General features: G+C 42.8%; 1 long non-coding RNA gene across 3 annotated transcripts in view; it reads right to left on the bottom strand.

The window, feature by feature from the left end:
- The window catches only part of LOC114229101 (uncharacterized), a 31,144-nt gene that overhangs the window by 6,284 nt on the left and 4,699 nt on the right, over positions 1–20,161 (bottom strand). For 2 of the 3 annotated variants that reach the window (XR_003615185.2, XR_008555736.1), the window contains exons 2-3: positions 13,443–13,540; positions 6,307–6,398 (exon numbers count right to left, since the gene is read on the bottom strand). This is a non-coding gene — a long non-coding RNA (uncharacterized LOC114229101). Of the gene's footprint in view, positions 1–6,306; positions 6,399–13,442; positions 13,541–17,912; positions 17,964–20,161 lie in introns of those variants that run through there. The other variant, XR_008555735.1, reaches the window with a different exon arrangement.

Here is a 20,161-nt window from a genome sequence, read left to right as displayed (position 1 = left end):
TAGAAAACATATCAAGTATCTTCTCAGATCACAGTGGCATAAAACTGGAAATCAACTACAATAAAAACAATCCAAAGAAACCAAACACATGGAGACTAAACAGCATGCTATTAAACAATGACTGGGTTACTAGAGATATCAAGGAAGAAATAAAAAACATCATGGCAACAAATGACAATGAAAACAAAACAATCCAAAATATATCGGACACAGCGAAAGCAGTCCTGAGAGGGAAGTTCATAGCTCTACAAGCCTACTGCAAAAAAACAAGAAACAATGGTAATAAATTACCTAACCCAACAACTCAAAGAGTTAGAGAGAGAGCAACAATAAAAGCCCAGTGTAAGCAGAAGGAAGGAAATAATAAAGATCAGAGCGGAGATAAACGACATAGAGACCAAAGAAACAATACAAAAGATCAACAAAACCAAGAGCTGGTTCTTTGAAAGGATAAACAAGATTGATGAACCTCCTGCCAGGCTCACCAAGAAGCAAAGAAAGAGGACACAAATAAACAAAATCAGAAATGAAAGAGGTGAAATAACAACAGACCCTGCCGAAATACAAAAGATTGTTACAAAATACTACGAACAACTCTATTCCAACAAACTGGACAACTTGGAGGAAATGGACACATTCCTAGAAAAGTATAACCTTCCAAAACTCAATCAGGAAGAATCTAAACAGCTCAACAGGCCAGTAACTATGGAAGAAATTGAAGCAGTCATCAAAAAGCTTCCAGCAAACAAAAGCCCGGGGCCAGAGGGCTTCACAGGAGAGTTTTACCAAACATTCAAGGAAGAACTAAAACCTATCCTCCTCAGACTACTCCAAAAAATTCAAGAGGCAGGAACACTTCCAGGCTCCTTCTATGAAGCCAGCATCACCCTAATACCAAAACCAGACAAAGACGACACAATGAAAGAGAATTACAGGCCAATATCCCTCATGAACATAGATGCCAAAATCCTCAACAAAATTCTTGCAAATCGGCTCCAGTAGTACATCAGAAAGATCATACACCATGACCAAGTAGGATTTATCCCAGGAATGCAAGGATGGTACAATATCCGCAAATCAATAATCGTGATACATCACATAAACAAATTGAGAGATAAAAATCACATAGTCATGTCAATAGATGCAGAAAAAGCATTTTACAAAATCCAACACCCTTTCTTGATAAAAACTCTCAACAAGGTGGGAATAGAAGGATCATATCTCAACATAATAAAAGCTATATATGTTAAATCCACAGCAAACATCATACTCAATGGGCAAAAACTAAAACCATTTCCCCTAAGAACAGGAATAAGACAGGGATGCCCACTCTCACCACTCCTGTTTGACATAGTACTGGAAGTATTAGCTATTGCAATTAGACAAGAAGAAGAAATAAGAGGCATCCAAATTGGAAAAGAAGAAGTAAAGCTGTCCTTATTTGCAGATGACATGATATTGTACATAAAAAAACCCAATAGACTCCATCAAAAAACTAATAGCCTTAATAAATGAATTAGGCAATGTAGCAGGATACAAAATTAACGCCAAGAAATCTATGGCATTTCTATACACCAATAGTGAACTTACAGAAAGAGAGACTAAAAAAGCAATCCCATTAACCATCACACCAAAAAAAACTAACATACCTAGGAATAAACTTAACTAAGGAGTTAAAAGACCTATACACGGAAAACTACAGGACACTGAAAAAAGAGATAGAGGAAGACGTAAAAAGATGGAAGAACATACCATGTTCATGGATTGGTAGAATCAACATCATTAAAATGTCCATACTACCAAAAGCAATCTACAGATTCAATGCACTCCCCATCAAAATACCAATAGCATATTTCACAGACTTAGAAAGAACTCTCCAAAAATTCATCTGGAATAAAAAAAGACCCCGAATAGCCACAGCAATCCTGAGAAAGAAGAATAAAGTAGGTGGGATCTCAATACCAGATTTCAAGCTGTATTACAAAGCCACTGTTCTCAAAACAGCCTGGTACTGGCACAAGAACAGACATATAGATCAATGGAATAGAATAGAGAACCCAGATATCGACCCAAACCACTATGCTCAATTAATATTTGACAAAGGAAGCATGAACATACAATGGAGTCAAGACAGTCTTTTCAATAAATGGTGTTGGGAAAATTGGACAGATACATGCAAAAAAATGAAACTAGATCACCAACTTACGCCATACACAAAAATAAACTCAAAATGGATACAGGACTTAAACATAAGACGGGAAACCATAAAAATACTAGAGGAATCCACAGGCAACAAAATCTCAGACATATGCCAAAAGAACTTTTTCACTGACATTGCCCCTAGGGCAATGGAAGCTAAAGAGAAAATTAACAAATGGGACTACATCAAAATAAAAAGCTTTTTTACAGCAAAAAGAAACCATCAACAAAACAACAAGAAAGCCCACTCTATGGGAGAACATATTTGCAAATGGTATCACTGATAAAGGTTTAATCTCCAACATCTACAGGCAGCTTATGCAACTTAATAAAAGGAAGATAAATGATCCAATAAAAAAATGGGCAGTGGACCTAAATAGAATCTTTTCGAAAGAAGACAGAAGGAAGGCCAAAAGACACATGAAAACATGCTCAAAGTCACTAATTATCCGAGAGATGCAAATCAAAATGACAATGCAGTACCATCTCACACCTGTCAGAATGGCTATCATCAACAAATCAACAAACGACAAGTGTTGGCGAGGATGCGGAGAAAAAGGAACCCTCGTGCACTGCTGGTGGGAATGCAGACTGGTGCAGCCACTGTGGAGAACAGTATGGAGTTTCCTCAAAAAACTGAAAATGGAACTCCCATTTGACCCAGTAATCCCACTCCTGGGAATATATCCGAAGAAACTAGAAACACCAATCAGAAAGGATATATGCACCCCTATGTTCAGAGCAGCACAATTCACCATAGCTAAGATTTGGAAACAGCCTAGGTGCCCGTCAGCAGATGACTGGATCAGAAAACTGTGGTACATCTACACGATGGAATACTATGCTGCCATAAAAAAGAAGGAATTCTCATCATTTGCAGCAACCTGGATGGAATTGGAGAACATTATGCTGAGTGAAATAAGCCAAGCAATGAAAGAAAAATACCACATGATCTCACTCATTAATGGATAATAAAGAACATTATAAACTGATGAACAAAAAGATAGATACAGAGGCAGTAAAGCATCGAACAGTCTGTCAAATTACAGCAGGAAGATTAGGGAGAGGTGGGGGAGATAAGAGATCAACCGAAGGACTTGTATGCATGCATATACGCATAACCAATGGATGCAAAACTCTGGGGGGTGAAGGCATGTATGGGAGTGGGGTGGGGGAGGCGATGGTAAGATATGTACACATATAATACCTTAATAAAAAAAATAATAAAAAGAAAAAGAAAAAGAAGAGTGTAAAAAACAAAACACACAGTAAAACAATGGCTACCCTAAAATTGAAAATAAAACTATGTGTATGTCTTCACATGTGCACATGTTTCCATTCTTCTGAGAAGTCCTGTAGATTTCAGCAGATCTTTAAAAATGACCATAATTGCCAAAATATGTAAGAAGAAATGTTTCAGCCCAAATAGTGATTCTAGTGAGAAAACAGTTATCACAAAAAGACAAAAAAAAAAAAATAGGAAATACATTTATTTCCATTTTGACTAGATTTCTCATTTTCATGGTTCAAAATAGAGTATTCAGAGAAGTTTCCTTCCTTCCCCTACCCACATCATCCTGATTTTCCTCCACATAGAAAATCATGTTACAGTACTTTCCCCTCATCCACTGAAAATAACTTCCAAGACCCCCTACTGGTGCCTAAAACCGTGAATCATACCAAACCCCACAGATATTATGATTTTTCCTTTACATACTTACACACCTATGATAAAGTTTAATGTATAAATTAGGCATAGTAAGAGATTAACAACAATAACTAATAGTAAAATAGAATAATTGAAACAATATACAGCAATAGCAGTAATGTGAATGTGGTCTTTCTACCTCTGATAATTTATCTGATATGGACAGCTACTGAGTGAAGAACACGCAGCATGGATCCACTGGACAAAGGATTGATTGATGTCCCAGGGACAGAGTGAGATGGTGGGAGGTTTTATCACACTACTCAGAATGGTGTGCAATTTAAAACTTACGAATTGTTTATTTCTGAAATTTTCCATCTAATGTTTTTGAACTGCACTTGTCAATAAATCATTAAAACCACAGATAAGGTTGGACCAGTGTACCAGTTTTTGCAACTTCCTGAATGTATTCTATATATCTTTATGTGTATATTATATAGGCAAATGTATATCCATATACACATATGGGATGTACTAATATATATAGATAAAATATGTATTACATTAAAATAGAGAATTATGTATTCATGAATGTATATATGCTTTTAGCCAGAGAGTAGTGTACTATAGACAGTATTCTCTACTTTCTTTCACTTAATATATTCCTATTGAGGCATAAAAATATTCCTCATTATTTCTTAAGGCTCTTAATATTCCTACTCATGGATGAACCATAATTTATTTAACCAGACCCTCAATTATAATCATCTTGGTTATATAAATATTATGGCAACTGAAGAAATAAGCTTGACCATGGATAAATTTGTACATGTAAACTATGTGGAAAATAAGTTCTAATAAATTAAATTGCTGGGGAAAAAAAAAAAGGCAGTCATGATGCATATGCTACTTTCTTCTTTTTTTAATTTTTTTATTAAGGTATTATATGTGTACATATCTTACCATTTCCCCCCCACCCCACACCCATACATGCCCTCACCCCCCAGAGTTTTGCGTCCATTGGTTATGCTTATATGCTTATATGATCTCTTATCTCCCCCACCTCTCCCTAACCTTCCCCCTGTAATTTGACAGTCTGTTTGATGCTTTACTGCCTCTGTATCTATAATTCTATGACAAGCAAGGTTGCTTCTGTTGATGTGAGTCATTGGAAGGTTAGAGAGCCAGCAGGGCAATGGCGCTGGACGCTGGTACTGTTTAATTCCGGGTTCCAATCTGCGGTCGTGGCGCCCAGCCTCTTCACGGACAATATGTAAGTAGATCAGACCTAATGACAGAGGCTACGGCTCTTCTGTGAAGTCTCATTCCACTGGAGTCTGACAGCTCTAGGGAAAGCTAAGGGGAGGGGGGAAGCACCCAGGGAGGTAGTCCAGAACCTTCTGGTCAGGTTTACACGTTCCTGCATAACACAGCCACTCCTTCACAGCCAGTGAGGTGCGTGTTAGCTCTCTCCCCGGAGGGAGGCACCGAGAGGCCAGGACACAGGCAGGCAGAGGCACCGCGGAGCTACGACACGGCTGTCATTCAGGCTGTCAGCTGCCATCGCCCCTCATCTACTGGGGTCCCTGTGACAACAACAGTCTCTTGCTGACCGGAGGATCCATTCTGCATGACATTAAAGGTAGGCAGGCTGCTGAGCTTTATACTTAAGGTGACCAACACAGTACAATTTCTCTGGGAAGGATGTGCTTAAGGAAGATGAATGGAAATAATAATATCAATCATCATTGTATCGTTTATTGAATGTATACTACATCCCAGTATTCTACTAAGTACCACTAATACGTTATTATTTATTAGCACACTGTATTATCATCTGTGCAGTACTAAGCCATTGTGTATGCACCAATTATCCTTTGCAGTAGCCTCTATTGTCATCCCCCTCCAGAGGGAAAAGCGGAGGCTGAGGTCAGGGAATTTGTCCAAGATGACACAGCCACTGACAGGCAAAGCCAGGGTGCACACCGTGATACAGACTCCAAAACCTTAGCTCTTAGCCACGCTGTGCAGAACTGAGAAACTGTCCTCTGCACACTGGGTGACGGGCAGCAATGTTGAAGGGTGACTTACTAATTAGAAAAAGTGAAACACAAGGGAGTTTAAGCAGGGAAATCCTACTTCTGGTCTTAAATGTACAAAACTAAGCCTAACTGATTATAATTGAGGCAAAGTCTTCAAGGCAACAACAAAACACTTGGTCAAAAAACAGGAGTAATGTACAAAGGCTTCATTAACATAGCAACTAGAGAAAAGTTATGCGATATTTAGTCTTCATCCTAGAGCATAGACCTACGTTTTCTAAAAGGTAAGTGAAAGGGTCTGCTTTCAGTCATTGAAAATTATCCTGGAACCAAATGCGCTGGTTCACTGGTGCATTCGACTCAAGATATCATAGACTAGACCCCAGTTTGCAATGCTCCAGTTGAAAAAGTACTTACCATTCCACAGCCAAGTCCAAAGAGAGGACGGACTTCTGTCTGTTACAGACCATTACATTTGGTAGGTACAAAGTTTGCACACTCAGGAAAACCTAGGAGGAAAGGGAATAAAATATTGCCTTTAGAACCAGAGATGATAAATATCGTTAGACTCATCTTGGAAAAACTGAAATAATACATTTGCTGGACCCTTCTTTAAGTGAGACACTTGAAATACCTACATACAGTATACAAAAGGCTAATATGCTAAGTATCCGAGTGTCCAACTGGTCGCTATGATGCACACTGACCACCAGGGGGCAGATGCTCAATGCAGGAGCTGCTGAGCTGCAGTGATTTGGCAGCGGTGTTTCTCTGGTGACGCACCCCGAAACCAGAGAGGAGGGAGCCCAATTCCTCGCGGGGCTGCGTGATTCCACCTTCAGCCGTGGGTTATGTTGTTGCTGGGGCACTGTCAGCCCCGAATCTGGTTTACTGCTCACTTGCGTTTGTGTTCCGCACCCTGTATGACAGCAACTTTGCAGAGTGCCCTCTCGAACTCCAGGACCCCTTGGGGGATGTCCGAGAGCTGGTTTCAGCCTGAACCCTGCAGCCAGCCCAAGGGACCCCACCTGCCGGAGGGACCCCGCTCACTCTGCAGATGCCCTCTGAGCCATGGCACCACCCCAGGTGCAGCCGGCTGGGGAGGGACCACGGGAGGTTGGCTCCAGGGTGTGTCCAGCCCGTCTTGCCCAGTCCCACCCCGCCGGCCACCTTCTAATTCATTTCCTTTCAATGTGCACGGATCTCTAGTAGATTAAATAAGAGACAATCTGTCTTCAAGTTTTTCTCTACTGCCTTTCAGATTCTGGGAGAATAATGTAGGTTGCTGATATAGGAGAGACAGGGCTTCGATTTCCTGACAGTTACCAAGTACCCAGTCTTCCTCCTATTAGAAAAGAGATTAAAACTAAATTATGGTTAAATCCACAGTCACTAGACCATTTCCAAGGGAGGATGAATAAAGCATGCCCATGACTGGATGTGGCGTTTTTCTTCTCTAAACAAAGCAAGAAAAAGTGGGGATGAGATTCTATACTAGCAGAGATCTAAAAGGGTTTCATGACCAGCAAAAGGTTTATGTGCACCCTGCACCCAACTCTGCCCTGGAAATCTCTCTGAGATCTCTGTCTAGAAATATGCTTCCATTTTCTGAAATCATAGCCTGAAAACTCCCTACAGAAGTTCAGCCATGGGCCTAGGCTGAACTGTTGTGTACCCTAAATCAATAAAAGGCAGGCAGCATAGTCTCCTTCCCTGCTTGCTGGGCTGGAGGCAGGGGCACCTGCCCCACCCCACCCCCCACCTCATGGAAATCCTATGGTATATAAGCCATTTTACAGAGAGCTTTTTCACTTAAATAAATTTACCTGAAAAGGAAATTTGTTTCCAGAATATATAAAGATCTCTAATAACTCAATAGTAGACAGCCCAATTAAAAAATGGACACAGGCCAGGCTGTGTAGCTCAGAGGTTGAGCATCCACCCTTGAACCAATTGGTCATTCTTTGATTCTCGGTCAGGGCACATGCCCGGGTTGCAGGCTTGATCCCCTATGGGGCATGTAGGAGGCAGCCAATTGATGTTTCTCTCTCATTGATATTTCTATCTCTCTATTCCTCTCCCTAAAAATCAAAATCAAACAAATTTTTTTAAAAATAGACACAGGATCTGAAAAGATATGCAAATGGCCAATAAGCAGAAAAAAAGATAGATGGTCAACATCATCAGCCATCAGAGAAATGCATTGTTGTTTCTATTTCTTTATACCTCTCTCTAAAAAATCAATAAAATTTAAAAAATATTTTTAGAAAATGGACACAGGCCCAGCTGTGTCTCCATGGTTGAGTATTGACCTATGAACCAGGAGGTCACGGTTCGATTCCTGGTCAGGGCACATGCCCAGGTTGCAGCCTCGATTCCCAGTTGGGGGGCATGCAGGAGGCAGCCAATCAATTATTCTCTCACCACTGATGTTTCTATCTCTCTCTCCCTCTCCCTTCCTCTCTGAAATCAATAAAAATATATATTTTTAAAAATGGACACAGGCCCTAGCCGGTTTAGCTCAGTGGATAGAACGTTGGCCTGTGGACTGAAGGATCCCAGGTTCGATTCCGGCCAAGGGCACATGCCTGGGTGGTGGGCTTGATCCCCAGGGGGGGTCGTGCAGGAGGCAGCCAATCAATGATTCTCTCTCATCATTGATGTTTCTATCTCTCTCTCCCTCTCCCTTCCTCTCTGAAATTTTTTTTAAATGGACACATGATCTGAAAAGATATGCAAATTGCCAATAAGCAGTGGAAAAGATAGATGGTTGGCATCATTAGTCATCAGAGAACTGCAAATCAAAACCTCAGTGATACTACTTCACACCTACTACGAAGAGTGTAATAAAAGACAGAATAACGGTGCTGGTAAGAATGTGCAGAAACAGAAACGGCAGCCCTCACGCTGCTGGGCGAGTGTGAAACGTGCAGCTGCTTTGGAGAACAGTCTGGTGGTTCCTCAAAAGGTCAAACACAGAGCTACTCCACGACCCAGAGCGTCACTCCAGGTACATGATATACCCAAGAAAAAGGAAAACACGTCCAAACAGAAACGAGTACCTAAATGCTCACAGCAGCATTACTCACTCATAAGAGCCAAAAAGTGGAAACAGGGAATAGGGGGAGGGGGGGATAAAGACACATATGTAACACCTTAATAAAGAAATTAAAAAAATAAAAAAGATGTCCATACTACCAAAAAAAACACACAAACAAAAAAACAAAAAGTGGAAACAACCACCTAAATGTTCATCAACTGATGAGTAAATAAATCAAATGTGGTATATTCATACATCAGCTAGAATTAGAATGAAAATAAATGAAATACTGATACATGTTACAACATGGATGAACCTTGAAACTTCATGTTAAATGAAAAAAGCCAGTCACAAAAGACCATGACTCCATTAACATGAAAAGTTCACAGGAGGTAAATCTAGACAGAAAGTAGATTAGTGTGACTAGGGCTAAGGGCATTGTGGGAGAAACAATAGTATGGGGTTTCTTTGGGGGTGATAAAAGTGTCCTAAAATTGAGTGTGGTGATGGCTATAAAACTCTGTAAAAACATAGTAAAAACTATTGAACTGGGTACTTTTATTTTTTTTGAACTGTATACTTTAAATGGGTGAGTTGTATGGTAGGTTAATTATATTTCAGTAGAGCTGTTTTATTTTAAAAAACACAGAAATTTAACATCACTGTTGTGATTAAGAGGTAATAAAATGAACCCTGGCCAGTATTGCTCAATGGATAGAGTGTTGGCCTGTGCATCAAAGGGTCTTGGGTTCGATTCCTGGTCATGGAAACCTACCTGGGTTGCAGGTTCAATCCCCAGCAGGTGCAGTAGGCAACCAATCGATGTGTCTCTCTCATCGATGTTTTTTTCTCTCTCTCGATCTCCCTTACTTTCACTCTCTCTGTCAATGGAAAAAATATCCTCAGGTGAGGATTAACAAATAAAATTTTTAAAAAAGAAATCAAATCGCTTTTATTAAATTCTTGCCATGTAACCAACCAAGGCTGAGCCCAGACCTGTTCTATTCATTGATTAAAATGGGGGGGGGGGGGCGATTAGAAGTACTGGAGAAGTGTTAAAGACATACTGACTTTTAATATACTAAGAAGAAATGAAAGAAAACTGAAAAAGGAATAACTTTCAGATTAAATATTTAAATGCTATTTAAGGTCATGTTCATGGACTACATCAATTCAGCACTTTACCAACCAGGGCACACATCCTGCACTTTAGGAAATGTTTCAATTCCCCGTTAACAGAAGATAGAACACGGCACTTGGAAAGCAGTCGTCAAAAAAGAACTTTGAACAGTAATGTTTTCAAATAAACTGCTAGATATTCCTACATTGTTACCAACATCAGATTAGACCTAAACCAACCTGTACTGGAAAGTGAAATCTTTTCACTTCCTCCTTGGTGGGCAGGCGTCGGGCCAAGCCCATTTCCTTGGAGCCGTACTTTTGAATGATGGGGTCATTCTGCCGGATGATGCTGACTTTTTAACTGGCAGAAGGCAGAGACCCTGGAATGAGAAGGACATTTGAATGTGTTCTGTTCCACCTGTGTTTGAGGGATCTCAAGGGACGTGGCTCTCATGCTGTGAGGGGTAAGTATGGAGAAATCAGAAGATGTGCGAGCCCCAAGCCAGCCTTAAGGAGCTTGCACTCTGAGACAGTTATGGACACAAGAGAAAACAAGTTACAAACAATGTATAGCGACCACAGCTACAAACCGAAACGGAGGAGAGCACACTGGCTGGGGTGGTCAGCGATGGCTCAAGAGAAAAAAAGATTAGTTGGGTCTTGGAGGAAGAATTCATAGAATTGGTATATCAGACCCATCCATTACAGTGCCTGTCTCTCCGAACAGCCCATTCTAGCAAAAGCTACTCCATCCTTAGCCACTTACCAAAGCACCAGCCTCGCTTAGGAGGGACCCAGCTATAAACTGGCCAATGACGTGCTTGCCAAGACAGGTTCAAAAGTGACAATGGCAGCTAAGCTAGTCAGATTGCTTGCTTCCAGAACTGAACCAGGAAAGACAGAAAACTGACCAGTTAGAAGAAAACAGAGAAGAGAAGCAGCCCTAAGAGGAATAGCGGCCGCTCCTCACTAGAGGCATTTCAGACTGCTGATGGCTTCCTAGCCACAGGGTCCTTCAAGCAATGCCCCTCTCACTTACGGTGGCCTGGATGAGTTTCTGGTCCTTGCAACCAAAAAAGCTAATCTCCTAAGTAGAAGGAGGCAGTCCAGGCCAGACAGAAGTACACAGAGCGCCGCCGGTAAGGCAGCACTAGACCGGTCGGGGGAACACAAAGTCTGAATCGGACAGCAGTACAGGCAACACGCTGAGAGGAGCGTGAGGTAAATTGTGGACCCGGTGACTGTCTAGCTCAAGAGTTTGCACTTTAGGCCATCACTCAATACATAATGGAGAACAACGGACGTTCCTGAGAAGGGACGTGGCATAACCAAACCATATTTTCAGAAAGATCACTCTCAAAGGTATGCAAAAAATGGAGCAGGGATTGAAATGAGCAAAGGCCTGGATTAGGATGGTGGAAGGGATGGAGGAAAAGGAATATGTGGAAGAAACGTTACACAAGAAAAACTGGTAGAGCAGTGACAGAACAATTCAATTCAGTGAACAAAATACTAAAAACAACTCAGTGCTTATGTGCCCTTGACCAGAATCAAACCCGGGACCCTTCAGTCCCCAGGCTGATGCTCTATCCACTGCGCCAAACCAGCCAGGGCTCAGTAAAAAACATTTTAAACAACAGGTGAGGATAAGGACTATGGAGAACAGTAAAGGAGGGAAAGAAGGAGAGCGTTGTGGAGCAGGAAACGGTTACTGTTGCACTGTAATGATCAGGTTAAGTCTCTCTTATAAGCTGACATCTGAACAGAGATTCAGAGGAGCAAAGGGAAGGAGCCATGCAGACTGGGTATGGGGAGCTAAAAGAAAAGCAGTCCTTAAATTCAAGACGGGTGTCTTGCCCCACCAGTGTGGCTCAGTGTTGAGCATTGACCTATGAACCAGGAGGTCACAGTTCGATTCCTGGTCAGGACACATGCCCGGTTGCAGCTTGATCCCCAGTGTAGGGCATGCATATATGCACACACACACATATATATATACATATATATACACACACACTGATGTCTTAAGAGAAAAGGGGATTGGAAGATGGGAGCCTTATTTAGGGATGAGGAAAATGCTTTTAGCTGTGTTATGATTGAGGAATATCCAAGTAGCAACATCCAGCAAGTTATCCAAAATGCAGGCCTGGAATCTGGGACAGCAGGCCTAGAGATAAAAATATAGGATTATCCACAGAAAAGTATATGGTATCTTGGAAAGAATAGATGGACATTCCAAAAGAAGATCAGAGAGCTATAGACGATACCTTGGGAACTTTGCTATTTAGGATGAGAAAACAAAGCAAAATCTTCAAGGGGACAGAGAAATAGCCATAAACCTCTGAGTCTTCAATGCCTACATAATAAGCCCCAAAGTCCTCCATGGCCTTTACAACCTATAGGACATGGCTTTAACCACCCCTCAAGCCTCATCTCTCCGCACTCCCTCCTTATTCCATCACTACCCCATCCAATCATCCCAAACATCTACAGTCATATCAAATTTATTTTTCCTGATATCTTGTTTTACAACTCGCCATTTTTACATAAGCTTTGCATCTCATAATGACTACTTTGTGATTTACTCAAAAATGTTTATAATACAGTTCAAGTTTAAGCAAACACAGCTCCAAGTCAGACATGGGCATCCACTACACAGGAAGGTAATGGGCGGGCAGGACACTAGGGCCTGGGAGACAGGGTCATAGGAAGCACGTCCTGGAGGGGATGGGAAGCGACCGCTGGCTATTCCTCTCCGCTTCTCCACACCCCTCGAGTGCAACTATTCAACAACTTTGGAAAACAGAAGAAGCATCACTGAACAATACGTACCTTACTCTGTGTAATGAAGGCTGGTAAGTTCTATTCCGTTCTATTCCACCACTCACCTCCTCCCCTCCCCAAACAGGTCAGCTATAATTTACTCCTGAGACACCGCCCAGGCTGGAAAAGCATTGCTATCACGGACATTTTGTCTTTCAGCCGGCCGGCATCTAAACCTCCTGCTTATTCTCCACTGGGAGGAGCAGTGTCCCTCAGTCAGAAGGCGGCCTTTACGTCAGTCAAAGCAAGATCTTCCTTCCCATCTGTACTCTTGGAGGTACAAAGACCCAGTGACAGTTTAAAAAGTATTCACAGTAATTCGTAAGAGTCCAATGTCAGTGATAACCAGAGAAAGCCTTAACTCTAAGTAACCAGATGGTTCTGAGGCATCTAGCTGTGATTTCTGTTGTCTAATCTCCCTGAATATTGCCCATATTTCCTTTTAAAAAATTGCTTCCTGCTTAAATTAGTTAGAATTTAGTTTTGGTGCTTACAAGAATAAAAATGACTGATAAAGCTACTCAATATCTTTTAGAATGGACAAATCAACCCAGAGTCAGCGCCATACCTGTGACTTGTCTTGGACAGATCCCTAGAGGGTCATTTCTTCTGCAGCCCAATGATGTCAGCTAGAAAATCAGATGATGGAAAAGACAAGCGGAATTCCTGCAAATAACGTAACAGGTTTTTACAAAAATACTTGAAACAGTCAAAATACCATCAAAAACCTGGTCTTTCATTTCATTGTCAGCTCAGTGCTACAGAAGGTCTGGAACTTAATTGCTTGCACTGTGAAAGGAGGACTGTTTCCTTAATGCATAAAAGTAACTAGGGAGCTGAGGTTACATTTACCCCACCCAGAAATATTCTTTGCTTCTATGCATTGCAAATAAGACAAACACTACAGAAATGTATAACTTTAAAAAATCCCTATGTTTTTCAAAGCACTCCCAAATCTGTTACTTCAGTGGACAGCATGCCAGGTAGGTTAGGACAGATGACAGCAAAGCAAAGTGGCGGAGAGCTCCAGCCTCAGGCCCCCTGGGCTGAGAGTCCAGCCCACCACTTGCTGTAGTTTGGATGAGTCATTCAGTTCCCCTCTGTATGAAATGGGAATAAAATTCCTCTCTCTTACAGGGCTACTGTGAGAACGAAAGACGATGCACGCAGCATGATTAACGCAGGGCTGAGCACACATGTAGTGTTCAAGAAATGAAGCACAAAAGAAAATGGAGACCCAAGGAGATTAGATTAGGGCTCACCAACGAAAGTGCCCTCAGGGGTCAACAGCTGAGACAGTCCAATAGAACCTGGTGGCAGCTGTGGGAGAATGGAGAGCACATGTCTCCTGTAAAGATGACAGCTGCTATTCAGCTCCAGATCCTGTTCTAAGGGGGCCCAATCTTGTGATATTGTCAAGAGATACAGATTTTACATAAATTTTACAATTTTTGAAAACACCACAGCCCAAATAAAATAAGGCAAAATCAACCTAGGAATTATAGACCGAAATCTGGAATAAAAGTTTTGCCTAGATTATCATAGACAAACGCAACCTCCAAATGAGATCTCTGCATCTTAGTCTTTTTCATTTTCCACAAGCCTTTCACGTTTCCAATCAGGTCACCCAGGAGCACGGGTTTGGGACATGTGCACTGGTGCTGGGGTGGGAAGCCCTATTCAGTCTAAAGTTTTGTTAACTTAATGTCTGAATGCCTTTCAGAGAAATCCAAACTCCAACTGGAACCGGGAAAAGTGCAGCTGACCCAGTCCCTGCAGTACAAAACCACAACGTTGTTCAGGTGGTTTTAGTGAAAAAGCGGGCACCAACTGTTGAAAAATCAAGCCAACACAGCTAAACGTGATGCCATCAAGTCGGTTACAGGCATACAGAAGGGAAATGTGGAATAAGCAGTGAGCAACAGCTAATGGAGTTTATCATCGCTCACTGACTGCCTGGAAATTAAAAACTGCTGTTACTGCCCAGGAGTCAAATACAGACCTCTTGAGTTAATTATTTATTACATTCAAATTAAATACAATAGCATGTGAAAAGCAATGTACAGTAGGCCCTTGGGTTACGTCAGAGATCCGTTCCTATGGCACGACGTAACACAATTTTCGCCGTAAGTCGGAACCCACCTACATAAGCACCTACGTCACTCACATGGAGCACATACACAGCAGTAATGAAGTGAAACAGTAAAAAAAAAAAAAAAAATGTAAAAGAAAGATAACAATTCCTGATCTTCACTTGTGGTAAATAAATAATAAAAAACATAAAGCGAAAGGATATATGCACCCCTATGTTCATAGCAGCACAATTCACCATAGCTAAAATTTGGAAACAGCCTAGGTGCCCGTCAGCAGATGACTGGATCAGAAAACTGTGGTACATCTACACAATGGAATACTATGCTGCCATAAAAAAGAAGGAATTCCTACCATTTGCAGCAACCTGGATGGAACTGGAGAGCATTATGCTAAGTGAAATAAGCCAGTCAATGAAAGAAAAATACCACATGACCTCACTCATCTATGGATAATAAAGAAAATTATAAGCTGTTGAACAAAAAGATAGATACAGAGACAGTAAAGCATCAAACAGACTGTCAAATTACAGCAGGAAGGTTAGGGAGAGGCGGGGGAGATAAGAGATCAACCGAAGGACTTGTATGCATGCATATAAGCATAACCAATGGACACAAAACTCTGGGGGGTGAGGGCATGTATGGGAGTGGGGTGGGGGTGGGGGCAATGGTAAGATATGTACACATATAATACCTTAATAAAAAAATGAAAAAAAAAACATAAAGTACATATGTACAGACATTGAAATGATGCAACTTATCTATATATATAAAAGCCTAAGCGACCGTTCGACTGGTAGCTATGATGTACACTGACCACCAGGGGGCAGACGCTCAACACACAGGCATGGAAACATGGAACCGACTGATGAATCTCAGAAGGGAGGGGGCAAAGGGGAGGGCAGGAAGAGATTAACCAATGATCTTATATGCATACTAGAGGCCCAGTGCACAGATTCATGCATTGGTGGGGTCCCTCGGCCTGGCCTGTGAGGATCGGGCCAAATCCCCAAGCCCCAACATCCCCTGAGGGGCCCAGTATTGGGAGAGGGCTCAGGCCATGCTGAGGGACCCCACCAGTGCACAGATTTGTGCACTGTGCCTCTCGTTTTTTAATAAATAAACTAGAGGCCTGGTGCATGACATTCGTGCACTGGGGGGGCGGGGTGTCCCTCAGCCTGGCCAGGCCTAAGTCTAAATCGGCAGGTGGACATCCCCCGAGGGTCCTTAGAACTGCAGCAGAGGCAAGGGAGGCTCCCGCCACTGCAACTGCACTCACCAGCCCTGAGCCCGGCTTCTGGCTGAGCGGCACACCCCCTGTGGGAGCACACTGACCACCAGGGGGCACTCTGGCCCTGCTGCCACTGGTGGCCTCCCTCTGCGGGAGGCAACCGGCAGACTGGGCAGACTGATGGGAGGACAGCACTGGCTGGTGAACAGCCTCCCTCCTCCGCCCCATCGCCCCTCCACCGCCACCGGTTGCTGCTGCCCCTGATCGCCATCCCCTCCCTCTGTCCGCTGGCACCCACCTTGGTTGGCCTGGTGCCGCCTTCTCACCAGCCCTGCCCCCCGCTGAACAGTTGTTCCACTGTTTGGTCGATTTGCATATTAGGCTTTTATTATAAAGGATTATTAACTACATTCTGTAGGCTATACTTTACATCCCCATGACTATTTTGTAACTACCAATTTGTACCTCTTAATCCTTCACATTTTTCACCCATCCCCAAACCCCCCTCCCCTCTGGCAACTATCAGTTTGTTCTCTGTATCTGTAAGTCTGTTTCTTTTGTTTGTTCATTTATTTGGTTCTTTAGATTCCACATATAAGATCATACAGTATTTGTCATTCTGACTTATTTACTTAGCATAATGCCTTCTAGGTCCATCCATGTTGTTGTAAATGGCATGATATCCTCCCCTTTTTTGGCAGCATAATGTTCTACTGTATACATCTGTCATACATTCTTAAATCATTGTCCATTGATGGACACCTGGCTGCTTCCCTATCTTGGCTCTTGTAAATAATGCTGCGATGCAAATATCTTTTCAAATTATTGTTTCATTTACTTCAGATAAATACCCAGAAGTGGGATTGCTGGGTTACATGGTAGTTCCATTTTTAACTGTTTTTTGAGGAACCTCCATAGTCTTTTCCACAGAGGCTGCACCAATTTGCAATCCATCAACAGTGCAAGAAGAGGGATCCCTTTTCTCCACATTCTTGCCAACACTTGTTTATGATCATGTTATTTCACCTGGGTCTCCACTGGGGGTTACAAGCCAAAATACCTATAGCTGCAAGACAGGTACTGTCCACCAGGGAAGCTGGCCAGGTGGGACACTGAAGTTTGCACATGCCCCATCCAAAGGGGGAGGCCACTATTCAGCTGTGACAAACTGCTGCTGTGTGGAAATACAGGGACAGTTGCAAATTTCTGAGTTGTTGATGAAGTCAAAATTCTGAATTTTTATAAAGGAACTAGAGGCCAGGTGCACGAATTCGTGCATAGGTGGGGTCCAGATGGCCCGCCCCGATGGTGATCATTGGTGCCAGGCCAGCAGGGGGAGGGGGCACAGGAGGTTGGCCAGCTGGCCCTGCCCCCGATTGGGGTGGGGGAGCTGATCAGGGCTGGGCCAGCCAGGGTGGGGGGGGGGGCCAGTCGGAGGCAGGGCCGACCAGTGGAAGGGGCCATGCGAGGTTGGGGGGGGCAATCAGGGCCCCGACTGGGTTGGTTGGCTGCCGCAGTGCATGTCATAGTGACCAGACATTCTGTCATTCTAGTTGCTTGTCTTTTATATATATATAGATTCCTACATAAAACTAGACAACTATCATAAATTTTTTTTAGGAAATTCTGTATGGCAATGTCAATCAAGGCAGATATGACCGCTAGACACTGGTTTAAAACCTCAGTTCTATCCCCACCATTTAAGTTCATCTCAGACCTCGGTTTGGGAACACTGGATTTGCCCAGAACTGTGTACTTCAGCAATTCACATGGCTTGTCATGGGTTACTTGATAGATAAGCATGCTTTCTGTAAAGATTAAATCAGGGCATATCAAAATTATTATTATCAAGAACAGCAGCAAAGGCAAATTATTAAAATATTATAGATTCTGGTGATTTTAACATATATCCAAACATGAGGGTTATAATTAATTGGAAAGGAAGGTCTAAAACCATAACCTGTGATATGACATTATTAATGGAATATTTAATAAACACTAATATAGAGCCTTAATTACAGATATTTGGTTACATGCTAGCAGGTAGTAGAACGAACAAAACATGATTCATGTTCTCAAGGAGTCCATTGTACTAGGGAAAATAGGTTAATTCCAATACAATGAAATAGGTTAATTCCAATACAATGTGGGTAAATGCTATTATCTATATACTAGAGGCCCAGTGCAGGAAATTCGTGCATGAGTAGGGTCCCTAGTGGCTGCCGGCCAGGGCCTCCCTTCCCCTAGCTGCCTGCTGCTGCCATAGGCTGGGGCAGAGCCAGCCAGGGGGAGGGGCTGTGGGCGGTTGGCTGGCTGGCCTCACCCCCTGGTCAAACTCCCAGTCAAACTCCTGGTCAAAATCCCAGTCAAGGGGACCATTTGAATATTAGGCTTTTATTATATAGGCTATAAGAGACTAATATGCTAAGTGTCCAACCATCCGACCGGTCACTATGATGCGCACTGACCACCAGGGGGCAGACGCTCAATGCAGGAGCTGCCGTGATGCACACAGAGAAATGGCACTGTGGACCTGGCACCCACAAAGCAACACTCGGCTTCCCCCAAGTAGGACACAGGCCCTGCCACCACCCCAAACCAACAGCCCACCAAATCGCAGCCGACGCCACAGAGACCCCATAGTGCAAAATGCAGCCCACAGTCCAGCCCTGCCCAGCAATAGTGGCTGTGGGCGCCGGGTAATGAGGTCACATAGCAATGCCCAGCTTCCTCTCCCTAGTGACTAGCCTCCTTACAATTTATTCAGCCCAGGAACATGACTTGCTTTATAGCCAGGTGCAGACATTTCATTCTTTAACCAAATGTCTGTGAAGTGTTTTCCTGTGCCTCATCTCATTTGATCCTCACAGAAGTCCTGGAGTAGGTAGATAGGAAACGTGGTGGAATCCTATTTTCTTTTCATTAGTCAGAAAATGGAGATTTAGAAAGCTTAGAAACTTGACCCTACTGAAAAGAAGTAGGAAATGGAGGACCTTGAAAATGGCTTCAGGTTTTCGCACTGCGCAGAATATAGTCAAATACCGCTGCAGTTAAATATTTTACCCTTTGTTCTCCCTGTGTGATTTACAATAATAATCTGCTTCCTGTTGATATTTACTGCTGTGTTGCTGATAATTACCTGAAAGAGAAGTTGGGTGCTTCACTGGACTGGAAAAGTTTAGCTACATCAGAAAGCAGGTCTAATTAAGCAAGTTTATTCTATATCTATAAAAGGCTAAGTTGACTTGTACATGTGCGAAACATATAAAGCTCTCACTGTCGCCAATCACACACGTGTGTTTCTATCTGTCATTGTTGATCGTGAATTTGGTTGACACTTCTATTATAGAAAAAGGGTGAATAGCGATATTAAAATATTTCTAATTAATTGCCTTTCAATGTGCACAAATCCATGCACTGGGCCACTAGTAAAGGTTTAGGAGCCAAGAGGCGAATATGGGTTTATACGGTCACCTTGAGGGTTAAGAGTGTTTGGGGGACAATGTCAGTGAGATAAAAATAATGGGGTTGAGCCTTGAAAATAAAGTCAGCCAGGTAGGAGGAAACATTGTGTCTAAACATATAGTTTGGTTTGGCCAGAGCCAAGATTGCATGCTGCAGAGCAGTAGAGAGATGAGAGGAGAAAAGCAGGAGTCAGACCACAGAAGATCACATGGTCTAAGCTAAGGAGTTAGACTTTACCCTAGGGCAACAGGGAGTTCACTGACGCTCCACCCCTCCTTAAAAGAGCTCTGCACTTACATCTGGTTATTAAAGCACTACTGGCCTGGAGCATGAAATTCGTGCATGGGTAGGGTCCTTAGGCCTGGCTGGCGATCAGGGCCGATCAGGGCCTTCCAGCTGCCGGCTGGGCAGCCTTCCTTTCCTGGCTGCCAGCTGCTGGCCAGGGCCTTCCTTTGTTCAGCGCTGCCCCCTGGTGGTCAGCACACATCATAGCAAGTGATC

The sequence above is a fragment of the Eptesicus fuscus genome, chromosome 4 (genome assembly GCF_027574615.1).
Source record: "Eptesicus fuscus isolate TK198812 chromosome 4, DD_ASM_mEF_20220401, whole genome shotgun sequence".
Lineage (NCBI taxonomy): Eukaryota > Metazoa > Chordata > Mammalia > Chiroptera > Vespertilionidae > Eptesicus > Eptesicus fuscus.
Note: the sequence above shows the minus strand (reverse complement) of the source record. Positions and strands in the feature narration are given on the sequence as shown.